Below are 20,866 nucleotides of genomic sequence, written 5' to 3'. Positions count from 1 at the left end.
TAATAACCATGTATAAGTATATAAGGGAACAATACAAATATCTCTCAGAGGATCTGTTTATACCAAGGAATCTGACGGTCACAAGGGGGCATTCTCTGAGTCTGGAGGAGAGAAGGTTTTTCCACCAACATAGAAGAGGATTCTTTACTGTTAGGGCTGTGAGAATCTGGAATTCCCTGCCTGAGGAGGTGCGATGGCGACTTCAGTCGAGGGGTTCAAGAGAGGCCTGGATGTCTTCCTGTAGCATAACAATATTGTATCTTACAGTTATTAGGTTCTTTAGAAGGACGTAGATCTGGGGATTTATTATGATGGAATATAAGCTGAACTGGATGGACAAATGTCTTTTTTCGGCCTTGCTAACTATGTTACTAAATCTGGAGGATATCAAAATTTTAGATGAATGTCAGCTTTGTTCTTTATCATTAATGCCACCACCCTCCTCCTCTGATGACATTACCTCATTTGACCCAATCTAAATCACATGTTCTATCTACCTCATATTTGTCATCAACATCATCCCTGCCCCCGCTGAAAGTTATTTTAGTGTGGAATATGTTCTGTGCTTCTTGCTCACCCCCACAGTCTTGTATCCCACCTCCAGATTTGCCATTACTTTGCCACTGCCACCACTGCTGCCACTGTCAGTATCCTCATTACTATCATGCATGTTAGTCCAAATGTTGACTATTCTCGTTAACTGGATGAACTTGAGAAATATCTTCCTTCGGACTCAAAGTGCTTCGGCTTATTAAACAAGGCACCTCACTAGTAGTCAGAGAAAGTAGGAAAGTCACTCACAAAATTGAAAGTCCACAATTGAAAAGATTAACTGTTATGGTGGCGGAGGAATGTTTAAAGCACTCACTCAAACCGACTGGTGTGTGAGTATCAGAGTTAACATCATTTTGAGTGATGTGCCTATAATCCATAAGGCCATCTAATTCCTCTCCACTGATACCTTATTTGAGGCAAAAGAGAAATATTTGGTAGCACTGCTTGGTTGGTGGTGTTGCTCCTGATGTTTACGGCTTTGACATTCTTTTTGCCAGAAGGTGCCCTAAGTTTTTATCTTACTTTACATTACTCATACCATTGCTATTGCCAATATTTCTTTTACTATATAATTTTACTATACTAGAATTAACATTTTTATTAACTGCAATTCCCCCTTGCATAAAAGGAGTAACCAAAAATGCTAAGTAAACAGCAACGGGCCACCGTATTGATGTGGTGTGTAAGTACGCTGGACATGAAATTAGATTAATAAAACAGGTGTGCAGAAAATAAGGACAGTGTATGACAGTGAGATAAAATTTGTATTTTTCCTTCACCAATATTGATGGCTTGCTTCAGCATAAATGCCAAAAATATTTTTTTATATTTAATACTGATCACCCAAGCATCAGCAGCTTCCAGCTATGTGGCCCTCACTTGCCATGCCTCAAAGACTAGAACAGTTCTCCTTTCTCTTTCCCTATCAAATATACTTGATATTTTTTCCATTTTCTTCACACAATATTCTTCACTATCATTACAATTTTGTCAGAGTTTTATGGCTTTCTTTCTCTTTTTCTTTGGCTAATCTTTCACTATCCAGATTTACCAAAAATTGACTACTGCCTTTCTGGTTTGAGCTTTTATACAGGCGGAAATAGTCCTTCCTGATTGACTGTATTTTAACATGTGATGCGCTAGTTGCAAGGCATTATGGGAAAGCCCACTTACCATTAGAGATATTAAGTGATTCTTCTCTGCTGATGTAATCTTCTATAAAGTGTAAAATTGTGGCAGTCATTTTAGGTGATTTGCACAAGGTGAAATCCATACTGTTCCAATTCAACAGATTCTGCAAATTCCTAAAATAAATCACAAATTTTATTCACTTAGGATTAGAGTTGAGCGACTTTGGTCGTATCGGGTTTCGTGAAACAAAATTTGTTTCAGATGAAACTCGTCCGACTAGGGCAAAAAAGTCGGAGTTTCGTCCAAAACCCGACCCCAATGCAAGTCAATGGGAAATAAAAGTCGGCATTGAGCGGATGACATTCATCCACTCAATGCCGACTTTTATTCCTTATTGACTTGCATTGGGGTCGGGTTTTGGACGAAACTCCGACTATTTTTGCCCTAGTCGGACGAGTTTCAACTGAAACAAATTTTGTTTCACGAAACCCGATCCGACCAAAGTCACTCAACTCTACTTAGGATCAATTTACTCAACTGCAATCACCATTTCTTGAATAAAATAACATATTCAGCTCTGTGAAATGTGAGAATTGCGGTATTTTGTGTACATTTTATACATTTTTGCTCAGGAAGACTCAGATTAATAATCTATTGAAGTTTATATTGTCCAAATATTGTAGAGAATATTGAACTAAGCCTTTTGTGTATCTACTATGGAAAAGAGATGAGCTAAAATATTAATGGTGCTGGTATGCTGAGTTTTGCTTTTGGCTTTTTCATGATTGAAATGAAAAGCTTGTGTCCAGGGAGCAATCTTAGAGGAGGAAATAAAGAATTCCCAGCTTCATAAGAGAAGTATGACCAAAGAAATATACAAGAAAGAAAAATAGTTATCTTTTGGGATGGAAATATACTTTATTTATCTGTATATCTATCATATGATCACAGTACAGTAGGAGATAGCATGAAAAGCCCTACAAGAGCAAATGTATCCATCTCAATAGATTGCCCTGGATCTAATCTGTGCCTCTGGCAGAAGCTTTATCAAATTTGCTAATTTTGGTGCTCAATGCACCGTTGATGTGGCCAAGAGGTTTAGCGCACCATTCTCTCCACTGATATTACATGCCCCTGCCTCCTCCAGTGGTAATTCACAAAGCTGGCTTAGGCCACGTTCACACATTCAGTACGTGGCCAGTATATTACATCAGTGGCTATTTTTTGCCATTCTACCATGAAATGTACATGCTCACATTGAGTAAATGGATGTACGATTTGAAGTATCTGGCAGCTGGAACAAAGGACCAGCGATTAGAAATCAGTGAATTTAGTGAAGTGGAATTGAATATTACAACCTGTGATCTTTAGAATACAGATATTTTTTGCAGTTCGATCTGCCTACTTCCCCGCTAACCTCTCTGGCCATCTCTGCTGCTTGCTCTCCACCATACAGCATTTGGCACCTTTTCTTACCCCCACCATTTGCTGAAATCCTGGCCATCGCTACACATCTGTATTTTAAAGTTGTAAAGTCACCACCTGCACATCAACTTGATTTTCGGCAGCAACTATGATACGGGATACCCCTGCGCATTCACTTCATAAAGTCATGATGTCACAACGTGCACGGTGACCTTTCTAGACATAGGCGGAGGAACGTCCTAGCCTGGTTACAGCCAGAAAACTTGGTCATGGTAGAGGTGATCGGAAAGTTGAATATTATTTTATTTTCTACACTTTACATTTATGGTGCTCTATGTTCCTCCCAGAACCTAAGGCATAATAAGGGACATTCATTTTGACTATGAATTTTCCAGTTAAATCCATATTATTTGGAATTCAAATCTTGTCAGATCCACTAATCTCTACTGGTGATGATAAAACATTACATGCCCAATTCTTTTTTTTCTCAATATCTGTCATTCATAAAGAAGTGAAATATCCCAGGATACAGTATATATTACATAATCTGTAAATTCTGATGACATTTAACATATGTGTATGGGCAACTTATAGGGGCTAGCTCACAATAACAACTTATCATCACTTAAATATTTGATCCCTGAAAGTCATGCTAGGACCCTCACCAATTATGAGAACAGGGGTCTGGTGTTCCCTATATGAAAGGAGTGTCAATTATTATTTAATTCATTGTCTATAAAGCTAGTGAAGAAAACCATTCACTGTTTTCCGCTATCTCCATCTCTCCCATGGACAATTAATGAAGCCACTGTGTACTCCATTTAATCTTAGGGAACTGGACCACTGTTCTCATCATTGTTTTGAGTCCCTGCAGTGAGATCTCCTGCAAACACTAGTCACCCTCCCTGTGGATAAGTGATCCGTTTTAATTGTTCCAGAAAATATTTAAGTCACATAATAAGTTTGTCTATGGCTAGGTGATTCCTTTTATTATTAAATGTATTATCTTTCTAAAGTAAGAAAGAAATTGACTAGAGATTATTGAATCGTTTGACATTCAAATTTGCTAGATTCATCAATTTAAAATAAAAAAATAAATATTTGTAGCAAATTACATTATTACATAGTCTCAAAATGCCCTGATATTTAATCATTATCAATGATAGGTCTCTAAAAACTACTTTAAAATAAACAAAGTATTTGTAATGTCAAAAGCGATCTCACCATAGAAATGTATGAAAACCTAATAGTAACCAACAACCTGGTTAATAATAAACTTTTAATGTTCTGTAAAATTAAAAAATGTTTCAAAAATAATTCCTTTCACTCATTTGTGATCTATCTGACCATCCCATGCAGAATAGTGACCCAACGTTGGGGCGTCATTGTCAGAGGTAGTATAATCCTGCTGCGACTGAAGCAAATGTTGTGCCCTCCACTCCCTTTCTACTAATACACTTAACAGAGACAAAGGAGGTTGATGGTTGGTGCCAGTGGTGGTGCTTCTGTTGCTTATAGCGGCTAAAAGATTCTTATCAATGTTATGTTTTTTTCTTTTAAAGTACCACATCTATTGTCACCAAGCTGAAGCATGGGTGTGGTGTGTACAGTTGTGAAATTGAACTAGTAAAACAGGTGTCAAAAAAGACATGCATAGTTCAGTGTTTACATTTTAAAAAAATATATATTTTAACAAGTTCTAAAATTGACTTAATAAGAAACACTAGGTACACATCCAAAGAGCCAACACCTGCAACAGAACGATGTATTGGTTTGGTGTGTAAAAGTTGTAAAATTTGACTATTAAAAAAAAGTTTGTGATTTGGGGGGATTTTCTTTTGTATCTTTAAAAAACAATTATTCAGTAAAAAAAGATTGAACAAGAAATGCAAAACTCAGTACAGTTATTTGTGATAAACACACTGTTTCTGACTGACATTGATTTCAGATTTTTTTTTCTACTGTCAAAACTGCTGTTTTGCGCCACTTTGCTTCTGCTTTCTAGTACATTAAGAAAGAAGAAAAACATATGTAATTGTAATTTAATTACCGCAGGAAAAATACTAGTGCACTGTATCACTAATGAATCACACTGACAACACTGATTGCACCACTTCTATTTCTTCCCTTCGATCCATTGAAGTGTAGTGTGTTATTAGGCAGGCAGATATTACCAGTTACCATCTGTTTACATGCAGCCGTATTCAGTGGGGAAAATAAGTATTTGATACACTGCCGATTTTGCAACCTGCAAACAATGGAGAGGTTTGTAATTTCTATTGTAGGCACACTTCAACTGTGAGAGATAGAAACTTGAAAAAAAAATCCATGAAATCAGATTGCATGATTTTTACATAATTAATTTGCATTTTATTGAATAAAATGAGTATTTGATATAATAGAAAAACAGAACTTACTATTTGGCAAAGAATCCTTTACCATTGCAAAGGTTTCCAGTAGTTTACCAAGTTTGCACACACTGCAGCAGGGATTTAAGCCCACTCCTCCATACAGATCTTCTCCAGATCTTTCAGGCTTTGTGGCTGTCACTGGGCAAAATTGAGTTTCAGCTCCCACCAAAGATTTTCTATTGGGTTCAGCTCTGGAGACTGGCTAAACCACTCCAGGACCTTGAAATGCTTCCTACAGAGCCACTGCTGAGCTGTCCTGGCTTGTGTTTTGGGTCATTGTCATGCTGAAAGACTCAGCCATGACCCATCTTTAATGTCCTAACTGGGAAAAGGAGGCTGTTGGCCCAAACCTTGCAATACATGAACCCATCCATCCTCCCTTCCAAACGGTGAAGTCATCCTTTCCACTTTGCAGGAAAGCACCCCCAAAGTATCATGTTTTCCCACGATGCTTCACTGTTTTTGCAGTTGTACTCATCATTCTTCTTCCTCCAAACACGACGAGTGGAGTTGATACCAAAAAGTTCTATTTTGGTCTCATCCGAACACATGACCTTCTCCCATGCCTCCTCTGGATCATCTAAATGGTCATTGGTGAACTTCAAACAGGCCTGGACATGTGCTGGCATGAGCAGGGGGACCTTGCATGCCTTGCAGAATTTTAATTCAAGCTGTCGTTGTGTGTTAATAACAGTAATGCTTGAGACAGCAGTCCCAGATATCTTCAAGTAATTGACCAGGTCCTCCTATGTAGTTTTCGGCTTATTTCTGGCCTTTCTCAGAATCATCCTTACCCCACGAGGCTAGATCTTGCATGGAGTCTCTGACCAAGGAAGATACACAGTCATCTTGTCCCCTGTGGAGCTCACAATCTAGAATCCCTATCAGTATGTCTTTGGAATGTGGGAGGAAACCCACGCAAAATTGGGGAGAACCTACAAACTCTTTGCAGATGTTGTCCTTGGTGGGATTTGAACCCAGAACCCCAGCGCTGCAAGGCTGCAGTGCTAATCATTGAACTTTTACACATTGCAGAAATTCATCACATGATATAGCACTTGATATAGTACCATCACATGATATAGCACATCCAAACTAGTGGGACTATCATGACCAAAATACAAGGCAGGGAATGCAGCAGCCATTTTAGGGGATCTAGAATAGTAAGTGGACATTAAAGCTTACAGCTTAGCAACAGAAAAACGAAGAGAAAGCCCTAAGACATTGGAAAATTGCACAGACAGTAATGTGTTGTACAACTCTAGTAGTGACAGATGAGTGTAGTAGTCTGCAAATAGATAAGATGAAACTGATAATGAGTAAGAGAGATAGGAGAGGTGCTAGCAGAAGCAGTGGCAGACTGAGGGTGATTGATCACTTATATCATCTAGCTGACATCAGTCCTGCTGCATTTGAATTACAATTAGACATTTTTTCTTCTTTCACAAGACACAGAATAGCGGTAAGACTTTACAGTATTTTTTTATAGAAAAAAATTGAAATAATTTTGCTACCCATTATCAAGCTTGAGTTTTTGCATTTCTTGTGCAATTTTTTTGTGAAAGAGGGAATGATTTTAAAAAAAAATTACAAGAGAAAATTTTCTAAAATCCATACATTTAAATTCAACTGTCTATCTCACAAAGTATGCGTGTCGGAAGCTATTTCTTTTACACTTCTGTTTTACTAGTCAAATTTTTCATCCATTACTCACTAATACCTACCTAACATTTCTTATTATATATTTTTTATGGGTTGAATTTTGCAAAAAAAAAAAAAAACAACAGAAAAAACTACTTATAAAATGAATACATTTAACTGTGCATGTCGGTATTAGGATCCCAAGCCCTGTCTGCCTCTGCATTCCCCCATTCAGGTCCGGCTTCTGGGATTGTGGCTTAGCACAGATGTCAGTCCCAGCGTCTTGCACTGATTCTTAGTGTCCATGTGGTTACTGCTTGCTCTAGTGTATAGCTATGTCTATGGTTACCAGTGGTATACAGAGGCAGCCCTACCCTCTGGAGTCTAAGTCCAGAAACGATCTTTCTGAGCATGTCCATGATGTGGCGCCTTCTCATTGGTGCTCGGATGCTTACTGCTCTGGTCTTGTGGCAGCTCCGGATTGGCCCATCTGGCTGGGCATGAGGGTTTGGGGTGGAGCCTAGCACATACAAGGCTGCTAGTGGCACACGCGGGGTGCTTGCGTCATTTGTGTTTTGGTGTGTGGGTGGATACTCTACCGCTCTGTCTGTATGCTTTGCGTGGTTAGCACTGGTCAGCTTCAGATAGGCTGTGTAAATTTTGCCTATCGTTTGACTTAGCACCTGTCTTGGCCACGTGCGTGGTTAGCACGGGTCAGTTGCGGGGCAAGCTCAACCCACGTGTTTATTTCCTGTGGGTTTAACAGGGTATTGCACACTTCTTATATTTTCAGTGCCGCTCAGCCGAGTTAGGTACTTTTATTTTTATTGCTACTCTGTGGTTAGCTGACTTTGGTACTTACATTTTCTAGTTCTGCTCGGTGGTTAGCTGAGCTTGGTACTCTGCACCCTGTTCGCTCTGTACTTTGAACTGCTGCTATATTTTGCTTTCTGTGCATGTTCCCCATTACCAAGCATTTCTTGTTATGGCCTTATAGCCAAGGTTTGAATAAGGCTGTGTGCACACGCTGCGGATTCTGCTGCTGATAAATCCGCAGATAAATCTGCAGGTCAAAAGACCTGGAGTTTATCTGCGGATTGGCCTGCGGTTTTGCCCTGCGGTTTATCATCTCCACAATGGAGAAGATGGTAAACCGCTGCGGAATCCGCAGAAAGAATTGACATGCAATTCTTTCTGTGGATTTGAAACCGCAGCAAAATCTGCGCGGAAAATTCCGCAGCATCTGCACAGCGGTTTTTAATTTCCATAGGGAATAATGGTACTGTACACCGCAGCAGAAACTGCTGCGGATCCACAGGGCCAAATCCGCTGCGGATCCGCAGCAGAATCCGCAGCATGTGCACACAGCCTAATAAGGATTGAAAAAGTAGTCAAAATTCAATTATAGTGTTGTACAAAACGTACAGTAAAATAAAAAATGTGAAAGACAATGGACAAAAAGAAAATAAAAATGATGTCTCTGCTAATAAAATGGGAGCCATTTAGCAGCAGCAGCCAATATAGCACCAAAAGAGTTGAGTGGATCGATCCGTGGAGGAATGAATTTGAGTCAAATTTTCTAAAAATGTACTGTTCCACACAAAGTCCAACACTCTAAGGTTCTAAGGTTTGATTTGGAAAAAAAAAGAAACAAGTCCTGCAGCATTTTCCACACTGCTGAAGCATCATTGAGCTAGCTATTGTTGTTTTGTGTGGCTACACTAGCTTAACACAACACTTTACAGCTGTAACATCTAATGGATTATTATACCTTGTATGTTGTTGGCCAATACTTGGGACAACAAAGATCAGCAGCAGTTGGCAGTAACCAGTGGAAAACAGTCAGACATTAATCTGACAGTATGGACCACAGAATTGATGTACACCGGGTAAGTGGAACACATATATCAAAATTAAATGTTTCTCTCTCTGTCTCTGAGATTTGAGCAATTTTTTCACCCCAAATTTATTTTTAAGGAGGAAGGCAAATTTGAATTTTAATCAGTTAATTTATCTGTAAGCTCTGGCGCCATGTGTCCGTGCACTGGTAATACCAAGCGCAGGCCAAAATTTGCTTCCTTTGCCTCCTTCAAGTGTATTATTGGAGAGAAAGTGTAGGGTGTTATAGAAAGTATGGCATATCACTCATCTTTGTCACAGCAGGATAAATGTTACCACTGACAGCAACACCATGATTTTGAGTCAGTGTACTCCAAATAAAGGTCTACCTAATCAAATATTACTAAAATGGATAATTTTTGGACTTTTTTTAATTAAAAAAACATAAACATGTCAGTACGCTATCATCAAATGGGCAGTTGGCTATTATTGGTTTTAAATGCGATATTACTTTGACAGTTTATCGAAAAATTTGATGAACTTGATGAATTTGAATTTTAATAGACTTTATCATCTCTTGTGTAAAATTTCTGCACAGTCCTTCAGAGAATGTTGGTGCAATATAAGTAGCAGAAAGCACATTAAAAAAATAAACATCAATTTAATAATTGGTAAGTGGAGGCCAAATTGCAGATTTTATAGTGGAGCACAAAAGCTTCAAGTTACACACCTGAAAGCAATAGCCAATGAGTATAAAGTTGGAGCGCTGTGGCTCCATGGTAACACAAGTTTTTAATGTAGTACAAAAACTTGGCACTCAAAAGAGTGCCAAGTTTTTGTACTACATTGTTAGTTGGATGGATACCCGACTTGTGCACCTCCCTCCACACTGAGTGCCGTGTTTTTTCTATTTTACAAGTTTTTAATGGTTATACATAAAGATGGGCAAACCTGTGGATGTTCAGGTTCGACAGGTTCTGCTGGACATTTTAAAAAGTTTGGCTTGGGTGCTGTGATAGCAAGATAAACGCCAGCTCTGATCCATGGTAATCTTTAAATTTACCAACAATCAGAGTGCTATAGCTTCCATGCTGTCATACAGATGACAGCGCGGGAACCAGCAGCTATGATCAGTGGTTACTGCAGGTCACAGGTGTCGGCTGATGGAAGTACTATTCTCATCATCATATGCCTGTTCTCTTTGATAGCAGGGAGAGCAGGCACACAGTGGGTACGGAAAGTATTCAGACCCCTTTACATTTTTCACTCTTTGTTTCATTGCAGCCATTTGGTAAATTCAGAAAAGTTCATTTTTTTCTCATTAATGTACATTCTGAACCCAATCTTGACTGAAAAAAATAGAAATGTAGAAATTTTTGCAAATTTATTACAAAAGAAAAACTGAAATATCGCATGGTTATAAGTATTCAGAGCCTTTGCTCAGTATTGAGTAGAAGCACCCTTCTTCCATTTAAGGATTATAGAGGCCACTGTGCTCTTAGGAACCTTGAGTACTACATAAATTATTTTGTTACCTAGGCCAGATGTGTGCCTTGCCACAATTTTGTCTTTGAGCTCCTTGGCCAGTTTCTATGACCTCATCATTCTTATTTGGTCTGACATGCACTTTGAGCTGTGAGGTCTTTTTCTGGGGCAGCTGCAGACTGCTATTTTTAGGCTGTGGTAGGCAATACCCTTGGCCCCTTACCAGTCTGAGAATACCAGCCCACAGCTGTTGGCTTTAGCTTGGCTGGTTGTCAAAAATGGAGGGAAGACTCTTGATCATTTTTAAAAAATATTTATTAAACAATTTTAAAAAACAGCATGGTGATGGTGACCTCTCTATTTTTTGATAACCAGCCAAGATAACAGCTGTCAGTATTGCCTGCACTGGTAGTAAAAAATAAAGAGTACCCCTGTTAAGCATTGAGTTTCTTCCTCTGCACAGGAGGAATCCCAAGCCGTGCCTTCTGCGGTCTCCCATTCAGTCCCAGCCGCAGAGGAGCCTGCTCAGCAAAGACGTGGTTCCCAGCACCTTGCTCAGGCTAGTGCTGTCAGGTTGGTTACTATAGCAGCCTGCACTAGCCAGCGGTGAGCAGCTTCCTGGGACTAAGTCCCTTTTTCACTCCACTGAGCATGCCCATGGCTTAACCTCCCATTGGAGTTCAGGGGTCACATGCTCAGGTCCCGTGTCTGTTCCGATTGGACCATCAGGAAGGTCCAGCAAGGACGCTGCTATAAAAGGGTCACATGGCCACTCGGCCATGCGCTAGTATAGACTAATATGGCGTGATGTGTGGTGTGTGTGATGATGGATGCTTGTGACAGGTGACTGACTGATTATGACCCCCTCCTGTGGTTGTGCTTGAGATAGGGGTTTTAGAGTCAGCGCTGAGTTGTGCCACTGCCTAGCGCTGCAGTGCTCCCAGTTCCTCACACATGCTAGCGCCAGAGTGTGCCACTCTACCTAAGGCAGGTACAGCAGCATCCGTTAGAGCGGCGCCATGCGCATCTTATGTGCTTTCCAGTCCTAAGCTTAGGCTGGTTAGTGGCGTCCGACAGAGCTGTGCTATACACATTTAGTGCGGTGAGCAACTATCTGCTGCACTCTGTGACTGTTAACAGGGCACAGCATTCTATAAGCGTCTGTCCAGGCATCGCAGTCGTGGTGCTGAACGCTAGTGGGGCTAGAGGGACTCTAACCCTGTGTCCTTGGAACAGAGTCCTGTGCCTCTACACTAGCGCTCCCCTGCCGAGTCCTGTGAAGATAAACAGGCTCTGGCACTTGTTCCAGTGGCTCTGTGAGATAACAGAGTTCTCTCCTGTACACACCGGGTCAGTGGTTTACCCGCCAGTGTTTAGTTAGTTCTCCGCCATTACTGAGCAGCAGTTTTCCATCTCTGCACGGTGGACCCCGGGTTGCGATCACACTTCCTTATATTTTATATTTAGTGCGATCGGCAACCCTAACCATCCCACACCATTGTTTTTGTTATTTATTTATTGCATATGCTGTTGAATACTTTCATTATCGTATGCCTGCTCTCACTACTATTAGCAAGAGCAGGTATATGATGAAAGTAGTCGATGCATGTGACCGGCAGTAGCCTTTTTACTGCCCGTCACAGTTCCTGGATCACACACTGTCATCTCCATGACAGCATGGGAACTGGAGTGCTGTGACCAGTGGTAACAAACTTTCCTCCAATCAGAGATGGTGTTTCTCTTGCTGTGACACAGATGACAGTGTGAGAAACACCTGATGTTCTGGATGCCAAACCCGAACAGTAGAATGGACTTCCTCTATAAGTTCATGTTTGGGGTCTGTGTACGGGCACTAGGTGTTTGGTACGGATCCCAAAGTTTACCGGGATTTAATGGGGTTGCATTACAACTGATATTACTTTTGTTTGCATGTGGATTCATGCCCAAAATAGCTGTAAACTTTCTGCTTGTATGTAAGTGTTTTCATAAAGAAAAGTGGTGTTTTTTTTATTCACATCTGTTTTTTTAACTAACATCTTGCAAATTATTTCTTTAACTCCCCCCCGCCTCAAATCAATATAATTTGTTATGCACAAATCTAAATTAATTTGCTAAAAATTCTCCACATTGAATTTAAGCTCAAAGCTAATTAAATTTACGTTACTTGGTATGTACAGGAAATACATCAATATTACATTGATTTCTCAGAATGAAGAACGCTTCTCCTAACAATTAAAATGTTCTGATTGATCTGTTTTGGAAAGGCCAAAGGACAAAGGGTTTTATCATACCTAACCTATTTTTCTGGACTTTCATAGGTCATTATTCTGTATTCTAATGGTTATTTCTGTTCTCTAAAGTATTTGACTCTGTGCATCTAAATGTCAACTGGCATATATCTTTGATTTAGGCACCTGAGGCTTGTGTTTTAATTGACATGAAAGCATGCTATGAATTTCCAATTGTTTTATAATCTATCTAAGAAAGGCAAATAACAACCGTAAAATCAATTATGTATTATGCCCCTCTATAACAAATGCATTTCTAAATCTCGCTCAAATATTTATTTTTGGAGAAATCACATTATTGAACGTTTCCAGAAAGAATGGAATACTAAAAGGATTAGAATGTAAAATAATTCTTACATAAAAACATGATTTACTTTAAGAAACCAAGAATTTCATAAGTTCCCTTTTACGCAGGTGTAGTTTAGTCCCTATTTTGCATTGATCTTTGTAAGTCAAACCCAAAATTAAATCAACACAAGATAAAAAAGGACATTTTTGCACAACTTGTGTTTTAGACCCACTCCTGTTTTTGAATTACAGTTACTGACAAAATATAGCCATGTGACAGTTTTATATATTTCCTCCACTCTCTAACGCACACACTCACACGTATCCACAGCACAAATCAAAGTTTATAAAAAAAATTTCTGAGTAAACATATTTCTGAAGGAAAAAAATATAAAAAGATCATAAGTGAGCAAAATGAAGACCTGTCCAGCTGAAGCTCCTTGCCACTTACCCTTAATCATCAGCATTGCTCCTATCCTATTACCTGGGAGGGGAAGTGAATGTGCTCTATTCACCCAATAGTTAATATCTGGTGAATCGAATATATTTTAAAATGCTACCTACCTCAATATTTAAGACCAGAAAAAAGGCAAATAGTAAGAGCTCATCCGCCAAAGCAACGCAAATATAAAGATCCAAAACACAAGTGGAGCCAGGAGCAATAGATAAGATATATAATTTTATTTTCCAAAATTTAATGAAATTCAGTTTTATAACAGGTAAATCAAAAAATAGAAAAAGGGATACAGCGACACTTAGTTTCCACAAATGAGTAAGGAAAGGTAAAACACTTGGAAATGTAAACACAATTGCATATATCAACGAATAGATCTAGTACAATGCACAAAAACAATAATGCACAGATTATTACCCACCAAAAATTCTGGGATAAAAAATGCAAAGTGCAAAAATGTGCAAAAAAATATGTTACCATATATGAAAAACACAGAACTCTCCCATTAGTCATATAAAGAGCAATAGTGCATGAAAGCAAGTATATAACAAAAAGTGCATTCTTCTCTCAAAATTCAATTAAAGTGCAATAGTGCATAATTCAGTGATCCAAAATAAGGACCTACAAAAATGAAATGAGAGAAAAAACCTAATTGTAGGTATGGATGCTATCAAAAGCCATAAAAGATAAGGCGATCCTGAGTGCAGATCCTCAAACGAAGCTCAAATGAAGGAGCCTTAATTTAATACCAAATATGGCCACTACCAATGGTAAAATGAACAGGGGGATGGATATATGCAAAATACATAGTGAACAGAAAATAAACCAGAAACCAACCTTACAACATGTGCAGAGGAAACCCCAATGCGCGTTTCGCTACTTAGCTTCCTCGGGGGGTCCTTCTTTGTAGAGCTTCAAGTGATCATAAATAACAGCATATTGGATACATATTTCAAAGATCTCAAGGTCCGACTCAAGGTCCATACTTGTAGAGCTCAAATAGTCATAGGCTATCTAATCCTACTTAGGGATATTGCTTTACTGTGTGTGTTCTAATAGTGGCATCCTACCCATGCTCAAGTATGTCCTACATACTGTATAATGTCTGTCTCCCATATCGTACGTCTCTTTGAAAAGACTTGTGGACAAGTTTATTTCATTACAAATCCTTCATGCTTCTACAAAAACAGTACCAATTTCTTAGCGGCTAAACAAATGACCACTTAATTTTTCAAGACTTGGGGGCCGGTGAATAATTAATGCTCACTCACATTTGTTAGTCAACACTCTAATATATTCCTCCCCATCTTTTTGTCATTTAAAAAGGTTGTCCATTGCTTTAACATTGATGAACTGTCCTTAGTATTGGTCATCAATGTCTGATTTTTAAAAGCAATCCAATCTCCCTTATCCTCTAGTCACTTTTGTCACAGCTGTGCCATCGAGCGTGTCACATAGCGCTCAGATATCAGTGGGCCTCACACAATCCACAAGTGTCCAGTGTCCAAAAGTGTGTGCAGAGATTCAAAATCTTCATTATCCTCTCGTCACTTTGGTCACAGGCAGCTGTGCCATCGAGCGTGTCACATAGCGCTCAGATATCAGTGGGCCTCACACAATCCACAAGTGTCCAAAAGTGTGCGCAGAGATTCAAAATCTCCATTATCCTCTCGTCACTTTGGTCACAGCTGTGCCATCGAGCGTGTCACATAGCGCTCAGATATCAGTGGGCCTCACACAATCCACAAGTGTCCAGTGTCCAAAAGTGTGCGCAGAGATTCAAAATCTCCATTATCCTCTCGTCACTTTGGTCACAGGCAGCTGTGCCATCGAGCGTGTCACATAGCGCTCAGATATCAGTGGGCCTCACACAATCCACAAGTGTCCAGTGTCCAAAAGTGTGCGCAGAGATTCAAAATCTCCATTATCCTCTCGTCACTTTGGTCACAGGCAGCTGTGCCATCGAGCGTGTCACATAGCGCTCAGATATCAGTGGGCCTCACACAATCCACAAGTGTCCAGTGTCCAAAAGTGTGCGCAGAGATTCAAAATCTCCATTATCCTCTCGTCACTTTGGTCACAGGCAGCTGTGCCATCGAGCGTGTCACATAGCGCTCAGATATCAGTGGGCCTCACACAATCCAAAAGTGTCCACTGTCCACAAGTGTGTGCAGAAATTCTAAATCTCCCCTGTCCTATAGACACCTTGTACCTTGTTTTACATTACTATATAGTTTGTTGGATTTTGTCTACATTTCTACCAAAAATGAGGAAGGCTGGTGGAAGAGGCCGTGGAATTGGGCGGGGGTTGGCAGCTGGTAATGATGGTGTTGGTGGTGGATCTGATGGTAGTGGCAAGAGCAAAATAGGACCGAATGCAGGAGGTGCTGACCCTGCGTCATCGTCTGTCTACATAAGGCCTCGAACGCTTAGTTTTCTAGGAGTTGGCAAACCGCTTTTAAAGGCAGAGCATCAGGAAAAAGTTTTGTCTTACATTGCTGACTCAGCCTCCAGCTCTATCGCCTCCTCTTCTTCAGTTGTAAAAAGTAAAAGCACCTTTCCTTGTGTCCTTCACCCCAACCAAGATTGAAGGATGGACGCAGGCCATACTGCTGATTACTCCATGGAGCTGTTTTCACATACCATGCCTGGATTATCAAGTCAAATGGTGAATTACCCAGGCCAAGATGAATCTGACATGGAGTGCACTGATGCACAGCCGCTGATGGATGATTCTGCTGGTACATTCACTCAGAGCACTACATTGTCCTCGCAGTGTACAGAGCCAGATTTTGACCCTGATGAGACTCAGGTGCCCCTTCCCGCACACTATACAACCATACACGGTGACACAGAGAAAGGTGCACATGACATAGAAGAGGAGGTGATGGATGACCCAGTTGTTGACCCAGATTGGCATCCATTGGGGGAAGAGGGTGCTGCTTCCAATAGCTCAGATGAGGAGCATCCACAGCAGACATCGACATCGCAACAGCTGTTATCTGGCAGGCCCGGAGCACTCCAAAGACAGGTTCCAAACATCAAAAGAGTTGCTGGACAGCTTGTCCAGAGGGTCAAAAGATCACAGCGTGCTAGGCCGCAAAATGTCTGCCAAAGTAGGAAGAGTGCAGTGTGGCACTTTTTTGAACAAAATCCTCATGATCAGGCCAAGGTTATCTGTAAGAAGTGCGCAAAGACCTTTAGCCGAGGGAAAAATCTGAAAAATTTGAATACCAGTTGCATGCTTAGACATTTAACCAGCATGCACTTGCAAGCGTGGACACAACACCAAACCTCAAGTGCCACATGTGCAACTGATCACAACGAAGGTAGTCAGCAACGCTACATTGTTTCCCCCACTGTAAGCCCACCGGTTAGCACAGCAGCAAATGTTGAGGTGTCGTTGCAAGGCCACAGCAGTCAGGGAATCCCACTGTTATATCAACGAAAGACTGATTCTAGGCCATCAGAAAGAACACCAACTCCATCACCATCATCAACCCTCTCTCAGTCCGCCCTGTCCACCGCTACTTCCACCATATGCAGCTCTCAAGTCCAGCTCACCCTCCCAGACACTATGAGTAGGTCAAGAAAGTACTCAGTCTCTCATCCGCGTACACTGGGTTTGAACGCCCACATTGCCAAACTAATCTCGTTTGAGATGATGCCCTTTCGGTTGGTGGAAAGCACAGCTTTCCGTGAACTCATGGCCTATGCAGTACCACGCTATGACCTACCCAGTCGCCACTTCTTCTCTCGCAAAGCCATCCCAGCCCTCCACCATCATGTGAAAGACCGCATTGTCCATGCACTCAAGCAGTCAGTGAGCGGAAAGGTGCACCTCACAACTGATGCATGGTCCAGTCGGCATGGCCAGGGCCGTTACGTGTCCATCACTGCGCACTGGGTTAATGTGGTGGATGCAGGGTCCACAGGGGACAGCGGTGGTGGGACAGTGCTGCCTAGCCCACGGTATAGGAAACAGTTGGCTGTAGGCGTTCGACCCTCCTCCTCCTCCTCCAGAAGCGAAAGCTCGTCCACAGAGCGCAGTCGTACGAGCACTCCATCTGCAGCTGCCACTGTTGCACACGATGTGTCCCCCTATCGAGCAGCTAGTGGAAAGCGTCAGCAGGCTGTGTTGCAGATGATGTGTTTGGGCGACAGACACACTGCCGAGGTGCTGGCCGAGTACTTGAAGCGACAAACTGACTCATGGCTGGGCAGTGTACATCTTGAGGCAGGCAAGGTAGTTAGTGATAACGGGCGTAATTTTGTGGCAGCCATAGCCCTTTCAAAACTCAGCCATATACCTTGCTTGGCTCACACCTTGAACCTGGTGGTGCAGTGCTTCCTCAAAAATTATCCGGAGTTAACAGCCCTGCTCCAGAAGGTGCGAAGACTGTGCGCGCACATCCGCCGGTCGCCTGTACACTCCGTTCGTATGCAGAAGCTGCAGCGATTGCTCCACCTTCCCAACCACCGCCTCATTATCGACATTGCAACAAGGTTGAACTCCACCCTGCACATGGTGGAGCGGCTGTGCGAGCAGAGGCAGGCCATAATGCATTTGTGGGAGGATACACGGCCAGGCACTTTGAGAGCAGACATGGAGTTGACAGGCGTGCAGTGGTCGAAGCTGAAAGACCTTTGTAAAGTCCTTCAGTGTTTTGAGGAATGCACACGGCTGGTAAGCGCAGACGACGCCATCCTAAGCATGAGCATCCCACTTATGCGTCTGCTCATGCAAACTTTGACGCACCTTAAGGAGCAGGCGTCTGCAGCCAATGTTGATGAGGAGGAAGAGGAGGAGGGAATCCTTGATGACATTCAGCCATTGTCTGCTCAGGGACCTCTCCTGGACGAGGTGGAGGAAGAAGAGGAGGAGGAGGAGGATGATGGGGATGATTACTTAGGGGAGGAGGATGCATCTCGTGGGGCAAGTGAAAATGTTGGCGTGGCAAGGTCTGGTACAGGGTTTGTGCGTGACTGGAGGGATGTGGATTTGCCAGAAAGTGCTCCTCCACCCAGCACTTGCAGTGCATCATTGACACCGGGAACATTGGCCCACATGTCAGATTATGCCTTGCGGATCCTAAAAAGGGACCCCCGCATTGCCAAAATGATGAACGATGACGACTACTGGTTGGCCAGCATCCTGGATCCACGCTATAAAGGCAAATTACAAAACATCATGCCACAGGAGAACCTTGACCTAATATTGGCTAATAAACAAGCAACTCTGGTAAATCGGTTGCTTGAGGCATTCCCAGCACACAGCAGCGGTGATGGTTCTCACACGAGCCGTACGGGCCGGGGGCAGCTTGGCAGAGGTGTTCGTGGTGCACACAGCAGAAGTGGCGTTGGAGACAGGGGTTTCATGACAATGTTGTGGACTGATTTTTCAAATACCGCTCACACAACTGGTAATACTGCATCGATGGAAAGTGACAGGAGACAGCAGTTGTCAACTATGGTTACAAACTACTTTTCCTCCCATATCGATGTTCTTCCACACAGGTCATTCCCCCTTGACTATTGGGCCGCTAAACTGGACACCTGGCCTGAATTGGCCCAATATGCCTTACAAGAGCTCGCTTGCCCAGCTGCAAGTGTGCTATCGGAAAGAGTCTTCAGTGCAGCTGGATCAATCCTGACAGAAAAAAGGACCCGTCTGTCAACCCAAAATGTGGATGATCTAACCTTCATTAAAATGAACCACGCATGGGTTTCCAAGGATTTTGTCCCACCTTCCCCTGATGACACATAGGGTGACAGAAAAATGGCTTGCTTTGGTCCACCTCTTCCTGGTACTTCACCTATTTCGCCTTTTGCATCAGCTGAATGTCCAACATCAACATATGCCACTTTCTAAAACTCCCTAACTGTGCTGCCTCCCCCCCCATGGCCGGGGTCACCACCTAGCTCACGACACCGTGCGAGTGCCGTTGCCCTGGACAGGTGGGTAGGCCGACTCTTGGGCGCGGGCACTGGCACAGGGTCCCTCATAGTGCAATCAAGTGTCTCTGACGGTGGTGGTGCACACCCGCCGTCAGACACACCGCTGTACTATGAGGGGCCCAGTGACAGTACCGACGCCCACGAGTGGGCCCCCCTTGCTTGGGCAGGGCCCCAGCATTTGCAATCTTTACCTCTCCCTGCTCCTCCGCTGTGTAATCTGGGCCGTCAAATCCATACTGTGCCTGACACCGTCTGAGCCTGCCTCCTGAGACATATATTTTGAATGTGTACGCTATCCATACATGTTATCCGGGGATACGGTACCCTTTCTAACCTTTGTGCAATCACGTGCAATCCATACTGGGCCTAACACCATCTGAGCCTGCCTCCTGATACATATATTTTGAATGTGTACGCTATCCATACATGTTATCCGGGGATACGGTACCCTTTCTAACCTTTGTGCAATCACGTGCAATCCATACTGGGCCTAACACCATCTGAGCCTGCCTCCTGAGACATATATTTTGAATGTGTACGCTATCCATACATGTTATCCGGGGATACGGTACCCTTTCTAACCTTTGTGCAATCACGTGCAATCCATACTGGGCCTAACACCGTCTGAGCCTGCCTCCTGAGACATATATTTTGAATGTGTACGCTATCCATACATGTTATCCAGGGATACGGTACCCTTTCTAACCTTTGTGCAATCACGTGCAATCCATACTGGGCCTAACACCGTCTGAGCCTGCCTCCTGAGACATATATTTTGAATGTGTACGCTATCCATACATGTTATCCGGGGATACGGTACCCTTTCTAACCTTTGTGCAATCACGTGCAATCCATACTGGGCCTAACACCGTCTGAGCCTGCCTCCTGAGACATATATTTTGAATGTGTACGCTATCCATACATGTTATCCGGGGATACGGTACCCTTTCTAACCTTTGTGCAATCACGTGCAATCCATACTGTGCCTGACACCGTCTGAGCCTGCCTCCTGAGACATATATTTTGAATGTGTACGCTATCCATACATGTTATCCAGGGATACGGTACCCTTTCTAACCTTTGTGCAATCACGTGCAATCCATACTGGGCCTGACACCGTCTGAGCCTGCCTCCTGAGACATATATTTTGAATGTGTACGCTATCCATACATGTTATCCAGGGATACGGTACCCTTTCTAACCTTTGTGCAATCATGTGCAATCCATACTGGGCGTGAGAACGGCTGGCGAGCTGTTAAGCAAGCTACAGCACCTGTAAAGACAAGTACAGGGATTCCCTAGCGAGGAGACTTATTTGATTGTTTTCAATGTTGGGACAGCAATTTTTGGGGAGCACTATACTCTGGAGAATGATAGATGGGGCCCACCAT

General features: G+C 42.3%; 1 protein-coding gene across 1 annotated transcript in view; it reads left to right on the top strand.

Moving 5' to 3' along the window:
* The window catches only part of GRIN2A (glutamate ionotropic receptor NMDA type subunit 2A), a 293,548-nt gene that overhangs the window by 267,517 nt on the left and 5,165 nt on the right, over positions 1 to 20,866 (top strand). The gene's annotated exons all lie outside the window — the stretch shown is intronic.

The sequence above is a fragment of the Dendrobates tinctorius genome, unplaced genomic scaffold, assembly GCF_039654945.1.
Source record: "Dendrobates tinctorius isolate UK_male_01 unplaced genomic scaffold, ASM3965494v1 ptg000129l, whole genome shotgun sequence".
In the NCBI taxonomy this organism is placed as follows: Eukaryota; Metazoa; Chordata; class Amphibia; order Anura; family Dendrobatidae; genus Dendrobates; species Dendrobates tinctorius.
Note: the sequence above shows the minus strand (reverse complement) of the source record. Positions and strands in the feature narration are given on the sequence as shown.